General features: G+C 42.7%; 1 long non-coding RNA gene across 1 annotated transcript; it reads right to left on the bottom strand.

The window, feature by feature from the left end:
* Positions 1–10,146: 10,146 nt before the first annotated feature.
* Positions 10,147–11,018, bottom strand: LOC122791317. Its single transcript, XR_006363131.1, has 2 exons — positions 10,893–11,018; positions 10,147–10,790 (listed from the first exon to the last, which is right to left on the bottom strand). It is a non-coding gene; the product is annotated as an uncharacterized LOC122791317 (long non-coding RNA).
* Between the last annotated feature and the right edge of the window lie 3,301 nt (positions 11,019–14,319).

Below are 14,319 nucleotides of genomic sequence, written 5' to 3'. Positions count from 1 at the left end.
GGACACTGAATTACTGACTTACTAGTTTTTTACTGGCTTTTTGATTATTTACTGCTTAGCGACTGCTTTTTCGCCTGTTTATACAGCTCTGCATTCTATTTAAACTGTTTTTGTGTTGATTAACTGTGTTGCACTTTTAAAAAAGTTATTTGTTGCTTAATTTTACCTGTAGGCTAACACACTCAAGTGCGCTAGCCGTTTAAAAGCATTTATAGCATTTACTGTCTTTCTTCTGTTTTCTGCAAAAAAGAAAAAAAAAATCTTGTTTTCCCGCCTTACTGAACTAGAATAGTCCAGTCTTCAGAGTTTGCTGACCTCTGGGCTTTGTCTTGGTTCCTGTGCTATTCCATATCCTTATTTGGATAAAAGGAAGCGTCTTTGTTCACCAGTGGGAGTGGGGAGCACTGAGCGGCCTGTTTGTCCCTAGAGGAGTGGTTCCAGCCAGAAACTTGTAGTCTATTGGCCATTTTGGGTCAATTCCTAGCTCTTTTCAGCCCCCTGTAATAAAGCCCGCTTTAGCGCACTTTTTCGCTTGTATTCAACTCAGCACAGCTCCTCGTGGTGTCCTGCAGAGTTCTACAAGCAGCAGAGAGCAAAAGAGTGACTTTTTCCTGATTTAAGTATTTTTTTCTGGCTTTTTGATTATTTACTGCTTTGCGACTGCATTTTCGCCTGTTTATACAGCTCTGCATTCTATTTAAACTGTTTTTGTGTTGATTAACTGTTTTGCACTTTTAAAAAAGTTATTTGTTGCTTAATTTTACCTGTAGGCTAACACACTCAAGTGTGCTAGCCGTTTTAAAGCATTTATAGCATTTACTGTCTGTTTTTCCTCTGTTTTCTGCAAAAAAAAAAAATAAATAAAATAAAATCTTGTTTTCCCGCCTTACTGAACTAGAATAGTCCAGTCTTCAGAGTTTGCTGATCTCTGGGCTTTGGCTTGGTTCCTGTGCTATTCCATATCCTTATTTGGATAAAGGGAAGCTTCTTTGTTCACCAGTGGGAGTGGGGAGCACTGAGCAGCCTATTTGTCCCTAGAGCAGTGGGTCTAGCCAGAAACTTGTAGTCTATTGGCCATTTTGGGTCAATTCCTAGCTCTTTTCAACCCCCTGCTATAAAGCCCGCTTTAGAGCGGAGTTGCCCATAGAGCACCATCGGGCAGCGCCGGTTAAACAAGGTTAAACTATTTCTGGCTCCGTAGAGTCTGCTGTTCAATTTTTCCCTTAGAACTTCTCTACTTGCAATCTAAACAGTCTATTCTCTATCTCAAAAGCTCAGCACTTGCTCCTAAAGCATTTTTATATAGGTAAAGTACTTGTATACTAAACAAAGTACTACATTAGCCTAGAATCCCCTTGAGTACCCATTTCCCTATAGGTCCCTTCTGACTCAGTTACACAGCAAACTTTTTCACTTTTTCTAGCATGTCGAAGGGTCAGTTGCTAGCGTCCTCTCCTGTTCAGCTGGTGAATCTGGGCATCTTGAGGCAATGTTACAATTGCCTCATGTACACAGACAACCCACTCCTTCTCCCACAAAACACAAATACATGTGAGAGATGCAACTATATAGCCAAACTGGAGGCTGAGCTCTCTCAACTCAGGACTGGCAAGACCAGACAGGAGGAGAAGGAAAGCACGCACGCCACAAACCCAGTTTCACATAGAACTATCACAACTGCAAAACAAACACATAAACACACAAAGACATACTCGGAGGCACTGATCAAAAATCTACCAAAACTACAGAGGCCTCCAAAGCAGACACCCAAGCAACTGCCACCTCAAGACATAAGACATGCAACACATAGTTCTCAAAGTCAGTGTGCTAAACAGTCACAGCCCTTAAGGCCAAACACAATGCCAGACACACTTGTTATAGGTGACTCCATAGTCAGACACACTGACGTCCCACTCACCAGACTGAACAAGGAAAAGATCACAGTAAGCTGCCTGTCAGGCGCTAGAATCCGCCATATAACACAAGCACTCAGGTCACTCCACAGCAAGTACAAGTATGACTCAGTCATTGTCCATGCCGGTGTGAACGACCTGAGACATACCTCCCTGTACTACATGAAAAGAGACATAGAGGAGCTCTCAGATTATGTAGCCCAGGCTGGTATGACCCTGACCCTGAGCAGTATCCTACCCTCACCAAGAATGATGCCACAATACAGAGACAAAATGATCAGCTTTAACAATTGGCTTAATTACTGGTGTCTTTCTAAGGGGATCCAATGTCTGTCTGCCTGGGATGACATGCTTGACAAGCCACGCTGCTTCGCAAGGGACGGCTTGCACCTGTCACCCCTGGGCTTCCGGATATTGGCAAAGGCTCTTGCCACCCCATAGTGCCTTTTTAGGCAAGGCTCAAATGATAAACCTACCACCCTAGAAAACAAAAATGGAGAAAACTAAGGGTAATACTGCTCAATGCCAGAAGTCTAAACCTCAAGATGCACTCGAAGCCCTCCTCAGTATGGAGAACATCGATGTCTGTGCTGTGACTGAAACCTGGTTCAAGGCTCCTGAGAGCACCCCAGCACTATCAGGTTATACCTCATATCATGCGTTCCGGCCCCAAAATCCGGACCGAACCACAAAAGGAGGGGGAGTATCCATATTCATAAAGGATACCCACACCTCCAGGTTAGTGGCAATGCACGAAGCATCGGAGACCATCCAGGTGCAATTAAACATAGGTAAAACTGCCCTACAGTTTGTAACATGCTACAGACCACCTTCTCAAACTCAGGAAACCCACAGCCTTCCTGAAGACACCGGAGAGTATGAATGTCTCTCCAAACACCATCATATTGGGTGACTTCAACTACCCAAACATAGACTGGGAACATTACTCAAGCCCCAACACCCTAGCCCAAAGGTTCCTTGAGTTCATAAACTCAAATGCTATGGAACAACTAGTCACCATTCCCACAAGAGGAGAAAATATACTAGACCTGATCATCACAAACATGGGGACAAAATGCTCCACACCGGAAGTATATCCCTCATTGGTGAGATCAGACCATAAATTAATCTCACTGGAGATCCACATCCCGCCCCACCCCCAGCAAAAAGACCACAGTGAAGAACTTCTCAAAAGCAAACTTCACACTTCTTAAGACTGGAGTGGTATCCTTCAAGGCCCCGAGCCAGTGGAAACCACAACCCACGCTGCTGAAACCCTTACAAATGCCTTCTACGAGCACCTCCAGGAATGTATGGATCAAGCAATCCCTAATAAAATCAAGACCCTTTCCACCAAAGGCAGGCGCCGGTCTGGTGGACCCCAGCCATAAACAAACTCTACAACAAGAGGAGAAAGCTACTACATGACAGAGCAAAATCCTAAAAGGGAAGGCATCTCTGATCAATATTAGCAAAAACTACGATCACTCATAAAATCATCCAAGGCCAACTTTGAGAGAAAAATCGCTAATGACACAAAAGGCAATCATAAAGCCTTCTTTAGCTATGTTAGAAACCTGGGTGGAAACTCCCAGATATGCTCAGAATTAGTCCAAAATGATAAAAAATCACTGAACCCACAGACATTGCCAACATACTGGCAGACAGGTTCAGTGCAAATTTCTCCTCTCTCCCCCAAAAGGAGAAATATCTATCCCACCAGAGTCTAGCCTCCCTAACATCTCAGATGCCCAGGTGAGAGCTGCTCTCTCTAAAGCAAAAAACACAGCATCAATGGGACCGGACGGTGTCCCCGGCTGTGTGCTACACGAACTCAATGAGGAACTAAACCCACACATAAGGCTGCTGTTTAATCTTAGCCTTACTACAGGATACGCACCCAAAGAATGGCGACGGCAACTGTGGTCCCACTCCACAAAGGCAGTGCTTCTACGGACCCTGGAAATTACCGCCCCATAAGCTTGACGAGCCTTGTCTGCAAAGCTATGGAGAGGATCATAAGGGAACTCATAAATAAAGACATTGGGGACCTACAGACACTGGATCCTACCCAATTTGGCTTTGTCAAGGGCAGATCCTGCCTCTTGAACTTGGTTGACTTTTAACAGTCACTAAGGCCATTGATGAGGGTAAGGCAGTTCACACAGCCTACCTTGACCTAGAAAAAGCGTTCGACACAATACCCCACTCAGGCATCATAGAAAAGCTCACCAGCTTAGATGTAAACCCATATGTCACAAGATGGGTTGCAAACTGGCTCAAGGACAGAACACACAGGGTTAGAGTTGCTGGTGCCATGTCAGACTCTAAGCCCGTCATGAGCAGTGTCCCACAGGGCTCAGTCCTGGGCCCCCTCTTGTTCGGCATTTATTTTTCTGAAGTGCAGGCAAACATAGGGGGATTGTGGCTGACAAAATTTGCAGATGACTGCAAACTGGGCACCATAATTGACACTCCATCAGACACAGACATCCTCCAGAGAGGTCTCATAGAAATGGATAACTGGTGCCAGAGCCATGGCCTTAAGCTAAATGCCAAAAAATGTATAGTCATACCCTTTGGGAAAAACAAGGTAACCCCTAATTACCACATATGTGGTAATCCATTAAACACGGAAGAAGTTATCAGGGACCTGGGGACCCAAGTTGACAGTAACCTCTCTTTTGACACTCACATTGCCAAAGTGGTTAGGAAGACCTTCTACATTGCCCACCTGATCATGAAGGGATTCACATCCAGATCAGGAGAGGTCATTGTACCCCCTGTACTCTTCACTTATCAGACCAATGATTGAGTACAACGCCCCATTCGGAATGTACCTTACCCGACACCTGCAGCAGTTGGAAAGACCCCAAAAGTTCCTCACCAAAAGGATAAAGGGGCTCAAACATATGTCATACGATGCCCGACTGAAGAAACTCCAGCTCTATTCAGTCGCATACCGTCTGCTCAGGGGTGATCTGTGCCTGACATACAAGGCCATGTCCAACCCGGAATTAATGGACATGCTCCACCTCAAAAAATCCAAATCCACCAGAGCCACGAGAGCAAGAGACTTAAACCTCAACACGGATATAAATAGGACGTGCTGGAGGGACAGATTCATCACCCAGAGACTCCCTACACTATGGAACAGAATCCCAGTCCATGTGAGGCAGAGCCCCTCACTGACTCTGTTCAAGAGAAATCTTGACGAGTGGATGGGAGATCGTAGGTTTACCCCGGGAATCATCTCTGTATCACTGCTGGACAGAGGCACAGCAAACTAATGGGTATAGTATTCTCATCCTAAGGGGTGGTGAAAGCCACACACACTCTGGCTAGGCTTATAAATGCCCTAGGGCAGATAGCCTAGTATGAACCTATGAACTATTCGGGGCAGGCTCTACTAGTAGGCATAGTAGGTTTTGCAAATGTCAGGGCATGTTTACGTCTCTGTAGAGCACTTGTACATGCCCCCTGCACTCGCACACTTTTCCTGTGCAGGTCGAGGTTGTGGTGGCGCGCCCTCATACATATTCATATGGCACTGCTGTGCCGTCTGTAGTGAGGACGCTCGGTACAAGACTAAAACCGTCCTTGCGCAGAGCTTCTTGAATCCCAGGGATACTTTCTCATGTCCATATGTCTTCCCTTCTATTTTCCTTACTTTGTGTGTTAGACTTCCTATGGTAAATCCTTCACTTTGGAATTATTTCATAACTTCAGCTTCTGTAAATTTAGCCTTTACTTTACTAATCTTCTGTTTTACATTCCCCCTTTGTGATCTTATTGTTTGGGTTGTGAAAGTTTCCATACTTGGATACTTTGCGTGTATTTTTCTTCATATATATTTGGAGATGCTTTCTGGTATTGACTATTTTGGCTTTTTCCTCTGTACAAACATTGCAAGAAATCAGATCTCTTTTTCTTTCCCATGTCCATGTTTATTTTTCATGTCTTTTGAAAATCTCTAGGCTTTGTTCTTTACATTTTTTGCACTTCCTTGGTTATGTATTTTTCCAAATTGCCCAACATTTTTGTCTATATAAAAGTTTTCACTGATCTGTTGTATAAATGAACACAAAAATACATCTGATGGTTTTGATAGTTTTTTTATGCAAGTATTTTTCTTTCCACCAGTTTCTGTCAATCATTTTGAATGTGTTCTATCTGGAAATTCTGGGTTTCTTGCATAACAGTAACAGTACATTATGTCTTCCTTATCCTCAGTCCTCCACTCTATCATCTTTATGGCTCTTTTCCAGCCTCTCGTTTATTGTGGACTACTACTTCCGTCTAAAATTTGGTAGGTGCATCCTCCCTTGAACGTGGCGTAGCCTCATTGTTGGAATGTTTGTGTCCTGAAGACTCTACACTGCCAATTTTTCAATGTGTGTGCATATGTGTGCGTTTTTCACTGTGAGCGCACTTGTTTATACTGAGACTTGTGTACCCAGTTGTCTTTTTTTATTTTTAACCTACTTCTGTCCATGATATATGCTATCTAATATACATTGTATACAGCAGAGTCATACCCAGTAAAGTACAGTTTATTTAAAGAGAAGCTCGTTGCCAACCAGTATCAATGTTTCCTACATTTCACTAAAGCTGATTTTGCTTATTGTATATATTTCTGATCTACAACTTGTTCTTGTTACACAAATTTGTAAGGAAAACAATTTCATGCATTTGCAACTCAACAGAATAAATCCTAACTGGAGGTTACCAGTCTAATGGTTCTAGAGCCTTTTATGCCTAACCATTCATGCCCCAGTTATCATAGTTTTCTGTGCCCAAGGACTAGAAAGACTTTGGTGTATGCCTGTGCCTTAGACTATAAGCTGCTGCCATCCATAAAAGCCACAGGTGACAAGCAGGGATGAATTTATGCTTTCCCATACATTGGTCCAGATGTTATTGGAGTAAGCTTAAAGAAGAGCTCTGTTTCACATAAATGGAGAATCTTTTTCCAGAAAAAGGGTAAAAACACAAACCTGTTCCTCCAACATGTTTTGCTTATGTCACAGGCAATGTTTAGATCCTCAGACTGGGCAATTCTTGTACTGTTTGTTTTGTGAATGTGCAGCATATCCATTAAGGCTGGATTTGAGAAGGTCTTTTAAGCTAGGTTTTATTGCCCTGTGGTAGTCTGTAGGAGACTGAGTACAGGGACAAGAGTTTGGGGTTTTACATATAAGACATGTTTTTTACACCCTGTATTCTTTTAATGAGGATTCTCGGTCGCCACTGTGGTTGTTAGAAATGCCTGATCAGGTACATGCTGAAGAGTACAGTGTACTTGATTACTGATCTAATGAGGGCTAAGTATAGTGGAATTATGATCTCCACAGATCTGGCTGCCATGCCATAAGTTATAACTTGGCCCACACAGAAGGATTTTATCACCACCGTGGACACATGGTGATCAAAGTTCAGGTTACTGCCAACATGAGTTCTCAAGTCCCTTACCACTGGGTTTACTTTTAGTAGAGTGTTATCAGTGTTGTAATTTGCAGGGGTGGTCAACTTCCCAAAGGGTATACATATGCATTTTTTGGAATTGAGTATTAGGCCATATTTCTGGCACCAGTTACTTGTCTCTCAGACCCTCCACAAGGATATTTACATCTTTAGAGGAATCAGTCATTGCACCCAACTTCCAGTCATCTGCAGATTCGGACACTCAAAGACCCTGTATATTTTCTATGAAGTCAGAGAAGTGTATTCCAAACAGGAGAGGTCCAAGTGCTGAGTCCTGTGGAGCACCATTAGCAACAGGCCTAGTTGAGGAGCTGTATTCCCCCAGCCTAACTTCATGTGTCCTATCCATGAGCCATTTGACTATCCATCGGGTTATGTAGTGATTTATGTCTACATTTTTGAGATTGTCTAATACCCAAGTGAGGCAGTGTGTTGAATGCCTTTACCAGGTTGAGGTAGGCCGTATGAACTTTTTTGCCAGTCATCCATGGTTCAAGTGGCATTCTCACAGTAGTCCGCTGAGTTTAGTAGGTGTGACTTACCCTTGAAGAAATGAAACTGGGATGGGTCCAGTGTTTGAAGATTTCCAATGTATTTATTAGATCCATGATAACTTTTTCCATGGCCTTGCATATAAGACTAGTCCATCTTATGGGTCTGTTGATGGTCCACCTTTATGTAGAGTGATGACCATTGCAGTCCTGCGTTCCCTAAGGATGAAGCCTGTCTGGAGACTGTGGCTGAATAGAGGTTCTAGTTGGCCTGACATGTCACGTAGCAAAGTATTTAGGAGGCATCCCTGGATGTTATCAGGGCCCATTGCTGTAGTGTGTTTAGCTCTGGAGAGGGCAGTGAGGACCTGATTACTAACAGTAGGGGGATAAGTGGTAGAGGGTATTTCCTGTGGAGTAACTAGTCATCTTCAAGTCATATGGACTCTGTCTTCTACTTGTACCGTAATGCTGTTGTGTAACACTTTTTAGTAAAGTTACTGTCCTCTGCTATTTTATCTTGGAATTTGGTAACTACTTTAGCCATTTAAATGTTTCTATCAAGGCTTTTCTGTCTGCACTATAAGGCTGAGAGGTATGCCTTCGGTTCATAGGTAGGTACTAGGCTATCGGGCCTAGGGCCTATGCAAGCCTAGCCATAAAGATTCCATGGCTATTGCTTCCCACAAATATTTACTTTCCTGGACTCCTGTCTAGCAGGACTACTGATGTGATCCCCATCCAATCGTCACGGTTCCTCTTGAAGACATGTATGGGCAGCCTATTCCAGAGTATGGGGAGTCTCTGGGTCAGGAACCTATTCCTCCGGCATGTTCTATTCATTGTGATGACAAGGTTAAGATCCCTGGAGCATGTGGCTCAGAGGGATAGGGATTAGCATGTCTGACAACCCTGGATTTGACATGGCTTTGTATGTTAGGCAGAGATCGCCTATGAGTAGGCGATATGCGACAGAGTATAGCTGGAATTTCTTTACACGGTCAGCATAAGGCATCTGCTTTAGGCCTGTGATTCTTTTTGTGGGGTATTTCTGTGGCCTTTCTAGTTGTTGCAGATGTCTTGTGAGGTACATACCAAACTGGGCATTGTATTCTATAATGGGTCTAATGAGGGATGAGTACAGAAGGACAATGACCTCCTTTTTTCTAGATGAAAAGCCCTTAGTGATGAGGTGTGCCACGTAGAAGGATTTTCTAACTGTTGTGGCAATGTGGTTATCAAAGGTGAGACCACTGTCCACCTGTGTCCCTAGGACTCTTATCACACTTTCGGTGTTTAGTGTCCTGCCACCTATGTGGTAGTTCACAGGTTCGTGTTTTTTTCCAAAGGGGGCAAGTATACATTTTTTGGCATTTAGGTTGAGTCCATGGCTCTGACACCAGGCATCTGTTTCGGTAAGGCCCTTTTGTAGTATATCCACACCATTTGGGAATTCAGTAATGGCTTCCATCCTGCAGTCATCTGCTAACTTTGTAAGCCAGAGTCCCTTAGTGTTGGCCTGTACTTTAGAGAAGTAGATGCCAAACAAGAGTGGTCCCAGGACAGAACCCTGTGGTACAACACTTGTCGCTTGTCTGGAGCTGGATTTGGAGTCGGCTACTTTTCCAGTGTGTGTTCTGTTAGTAAGCCAGTTTGCAACCCATCAAGTGATGTAGGGATTAATGCCCAGCTTTGTAAGTTTATCTATGATTCCAGAGTGGGGGATAGTGTCGAAAGCCTTGTCGAGGTCCAAGTAGGCTGTGTGATCCACCTTGTGATCCACCTTACCCTCATCCACGGCTCTGGAGACTGATTCAAAGAAGTCGGTCATGTTCAGGAGGCAAGATCAGCCCTTCACAAACCCAAACTTGGTGGGGTTCAGTGTTTGAAGGTTGCCAATGTCTTTTCTTATAAGTTCCATGGCCTTGCAGATCAGGCTCGTCAGACTGATGGGATGGTAGTTCCCGGGATCCAAAGTGGATTCACGCTTGTGGAGTGGAATGACTGTAGCTGTGCACCACTCTGTGGGCACGAAGCCTGTGGTGAGTTATAAATGAAATGTCATGAAATCACACGAAAGTAACAGCATTTATTGCGTGTATATTCTTATAGACTAGATAAACTTTTTGTGCCTAATTATCACTAGCCAGTACAACTTTATACATACATAAATAAGTAAAGAGACATACATATTCCATGTGAAATTTCAGTTTCATTTATTTTACACAATAAAGTAAACAAGCAAGCAGACACACAGCTTCCATGTGAAGTCATAGTTTTATTTATTTGACTGTTTCATAACTATCATATGTAGGCATAGACAGATATTTTCGATGTAGCAGGTAAAAAATGAAACAATCTAAATCACAAGTGAAATCAAGTGTGATATTTTGTTGCAAAAAAAAAAAACTGCTGATCAGTCACTACATTGAAAAATATCTATAATACATGCTCACTAGTTCAAGGAACACCATTGCACATAAAACTAACAAACAATAGAGATATATTTCTATACTTAACATAGCCACTCAATTAAACAGCTTATTTATGCAACAATAGAGATATTCTTTTATAATTAACATAGCCACTCTATTAAACAGCTTATTTATATTTATACATTTTACATATGTACATACATACACATATTTCAGGCATGAGCAAAAATGCCATTCTTGCCTGCAAAGGTGTAGTTATAGTTTGACATAATTTCCATTTTTTATATTAGTTCAACTATCACCTTGCTTGAATTCCACTTCTGCATTTCGCCCAACTGTTTGACATCCCTTCTGAAAGTGGTATGATTCTTTATTCTATTTACAATTTTTGGTTTATCTCTTGCAGCATGGAGCTCAAGTTGTAACTCAAAAGGGTCTGTCAGCCTCCCATTTGCATTGTTATCAAGCTGCAATTAAGAAGTACACAAACAATTAAACAAACAGCTGAATAAAAAAATAAGGAGAAAAATAAATGATCTCAGACTTTGGTTAAGTTTAATTCATGGTACCTTGGAGAGCACAGCACACATCTGTTTGTTGTTTTCATTACATGCTTCTTCCTCCTCTTTCAGCTTTTTCCCAGTTAGGGGTCACCACAGCAGATCACCTGTCCACTCATGATTGGCAGTGGAGTTTTACAGTGTTAAGTTGCCAACCCGGCGCTCAACCTTCCACAGAAGGCACACACCTGTACACACTCACACCTAGGGCCAATTTAGAGTGTCCAATGTCTTGGGTATGTGGGAGGAAACCGGAGCACCTGGAGACAACCCACACGACCGCAGGGATGACATGCAGACTCCGCACAGAAGGCACCCCAGCTGAGAATCGAACTAGAGAACCTCTTGCTGTGAGGAGGCAATGCTAACCGCTGCACCACCATGGTACATGCTGAAGTAAACAATTAAATGTTTGTTTACAGGTACCTTGTTATGTGAGTATATAGTTGGTACTCTTACAAGACATACAACACAGTAGGGGGTATTCTAAAAGGAAAAATAGCACAGTGTGTAAAGCTAAACTATGCAGTCAGTGTTGACATGCAGGGTATTTGCAATTCAGAGATATCTGTATCACAATCATGGTAGTATGATGATTGGTGTGGTCAGTAGTATATATTAATGACCATATAATGACATTCAAATGAGATGGCTTATAGAAATACATTCATCAATAAACTGATATTTTTGTCTGCATGTGTATTCTATATGCAGCATGCACTTTGGTAAGTATATATATATATATATATATATATATATTATGTTAATAAGTTCATAGTTATGTACAAGGCATGCAGTTCAAAATTCCATTAATAAGCATAGCCAGCTAAGCCCAAGCACTGCTGAGTGAGTTAAGCTTCATGGTCAAGAAGCACCATGCTATATACCCCAAAGAGAATTTATGATTTCCAGGCTATTCATTCAGAATATTAATGAATACAGACCATGTCTAGGATTACTTGACATGCATAGGAAGTTGATTCAATAAGTAAAGGATTCCTTGGGATAGAAATCTGTTGCGACAGCCATGTGCCATTTCTTTGTCTATAACAGATTGCAGTCTTTGCTGTGGGTGTTCATGGTGGTGTGCATGTTGCATAGCTGTAAGAGGTCAAGCAGGGTAGAATGGGCCATGTACTGTATGGATGGACAGCAGTCTATTTGCTGAAGAATGGCATACAGAGCAAGAACTGCACATATCAAAAATAACATTTGAACCCTTGATTTAAGAATCACCATGAATAGCAGGCAACAGTAAGGATTGTGGAAGGGTGTACAACTCCGAAAACTGTGTGGCATCAGTGTAAATATTACATGTTACACCTTTTGTACTACAATAGGTTACAGGTAATGTCAGCATGTTCCAGGAGGATATATATATATATATATATAAGACAGGTGTTTCCATTCACATGGAAGAGCACTAGCAAGGAACCAGGCGATCAAACATACATGCAGGAAGCTCCAGTCAACAAAAAGTATTATTGTAAGGTGTAAGGTGTAATGTGTGTCTTACAGGTAACACCCAGGTTCTGCAAATAAAAGACAACAATGTTAGGGGTGGTAGAAGAGGTTATCTTTCAGTTATCTTTCATAAGCATTGTAATTCCATCTTCCTGATTTCTTGATGTTCTCCCACAAAGTCCTTGCCCACTTTATATGAGAAGCTGCCGCTATGCTAAATGAGTGTGGAATCTAACTGAACGTGGGGGTATATGTTTGGGGTCCAAGCTTCATCACTCCACTGCTTTCTTCAGTACAGCCTCACTTGAAGCTGGGTAAACAGGGTACCCTTCTCATGGCAGAGAACTGCTCCTTCTTAATTGCCAGTTTATGATGAAACTGTGTGAGTGGACTTCTATGTTGTAGGCACAGTGCTTTTGGTAATGTTGTAGTCACTGGTTCTTCACCTCTTCTTCAGTCATAGTTTATTCCTATTTATCCTTAGAATATTCTTAATTTGACCAGCTAAGTGCTCCACAATTCACATAGGGCTGCTACAGGCTATGAAAAACAAACTGTTGTATTACTGATGGCATATATTTTGGAGTTTGCCCCATAAGTCTCGCACTGCCTCCCCATGGCCTTGTGCAGCTAGCTAATAGCTTGCCAGGTGTAATGTTGCCTTCAACTTGTTTTAATCAGCATATAACAGTAGCAGTGTGTGTGCCCTCCATTGTTTTACTGCTATGAGCCATACAACTAGATAATCTTGCACCTTTCCAGTGTCTCTAAACTGCAGTAGTGCCAGTTTGTAAGCCAACTAATAATTTCTTATCTGTTATTGTCATACGTGCACTGATACTGTGAATGAATTTGTACCCACACGGGTACTGGTGTTGTTTCCATAGGTTCATAGGTTCATAGGTTCATACTAGGCTATCTGCCCGAGGGCATTTACAAGCCTAGCCCATCGTTTTGTGGCTTACGCCACCCCTTAAGTATGGAGAACTATACCCATTATTTTGCTGTGCCTCTGTCGAGCAGTGACACTGAGGTAATCCCTGGGGTATATTTGCGATCTCCCATCCATTGGTCAAGATTTCTCTTGAACAACGCCAGCGAGGTGCTCTGCCTCACATATACCGGGATTTTGTTCCACAGCATAGGGAGTCTTTGGGTGATGAATCTATCCCTCCAGCACGTCCTATTAATAGCCGTGTCGAGGTTTAAGTCTCCCGCCCTTGTGGCTCTGGTGGATCTAGATTTTTTGAGGTGAAGCATATTCATCAAATCTGGGTTTGACATGGCCTTGTATGTTAGGCAAAGGTCACCTCTGAGCAAGCGGTAAGCGACTGAATAGAGCTGGAGTTCTTTCAGTCGGGCAGCATAGGACAGATTTTTGTGACCCTTTATCCTTTTGGTGAGGAACTTTTGTGGTCTCTCCAGCTGCTGCAAGTGTCGGGTCAGATACATTCCGAATTGGGCATTGTACTCAATCATTGGTCTGATGAGTGATGAGTAAAGGGAGACCATGACCTCCCTTGATCTAGATGAGAATCCCTTCATGATAAGGTGGGCAATGTAGAAGGTCTTCCTAACTACTTTAGCTACATGGGTGTCGAATGACAGACTACAATCAACCTGGGTCCCCAAGTCCCTGATAACTTCTTCTGTGCTCAGTGGATTGCCACCTATTTGGTAGCTAGGGGTAACCTTGTTTTTCCCAAGGGTATGACTATGCATTTTTGGCATTTAACTTTAGGCCATGGCTCTGGCACCAGTTATCCGCTTCTGTGAGACCCTTCTGAAGGATATCTGTGTCAGATGTGTTTTCTACTATGACTCCCAGTTTGCAGTCATCTGCAAACTTTGTCAGCCATAACCCTCCTGTGTTTGCTTGTACTGGAAAAGTAGATGCCAAACAAGAGTGGGCCCAGGACTGAGCCCTGTGGGACCCCACTTGTGACAGGCTTTGAGTCTGACATGGCGCCAG

The sequence above is a fragment of the Protopterus annectens genome, chromosome 17.part0, assembly GCF_019279795.1.
Source record: "Protopterus annectens isolate FY-2018-M chromosome 17.part0, PAN1.0, whole genome shotgun sequence".
NCBI classification, from domain to species: Eukaryota; Metazoa; Chordata; order Ceratodontiformes; family Protopteridae; genus Protopterus; species Protopterus annectens.
This window is presented reverse-complemented; position numbering and strand designations above follow the sequence as displayed.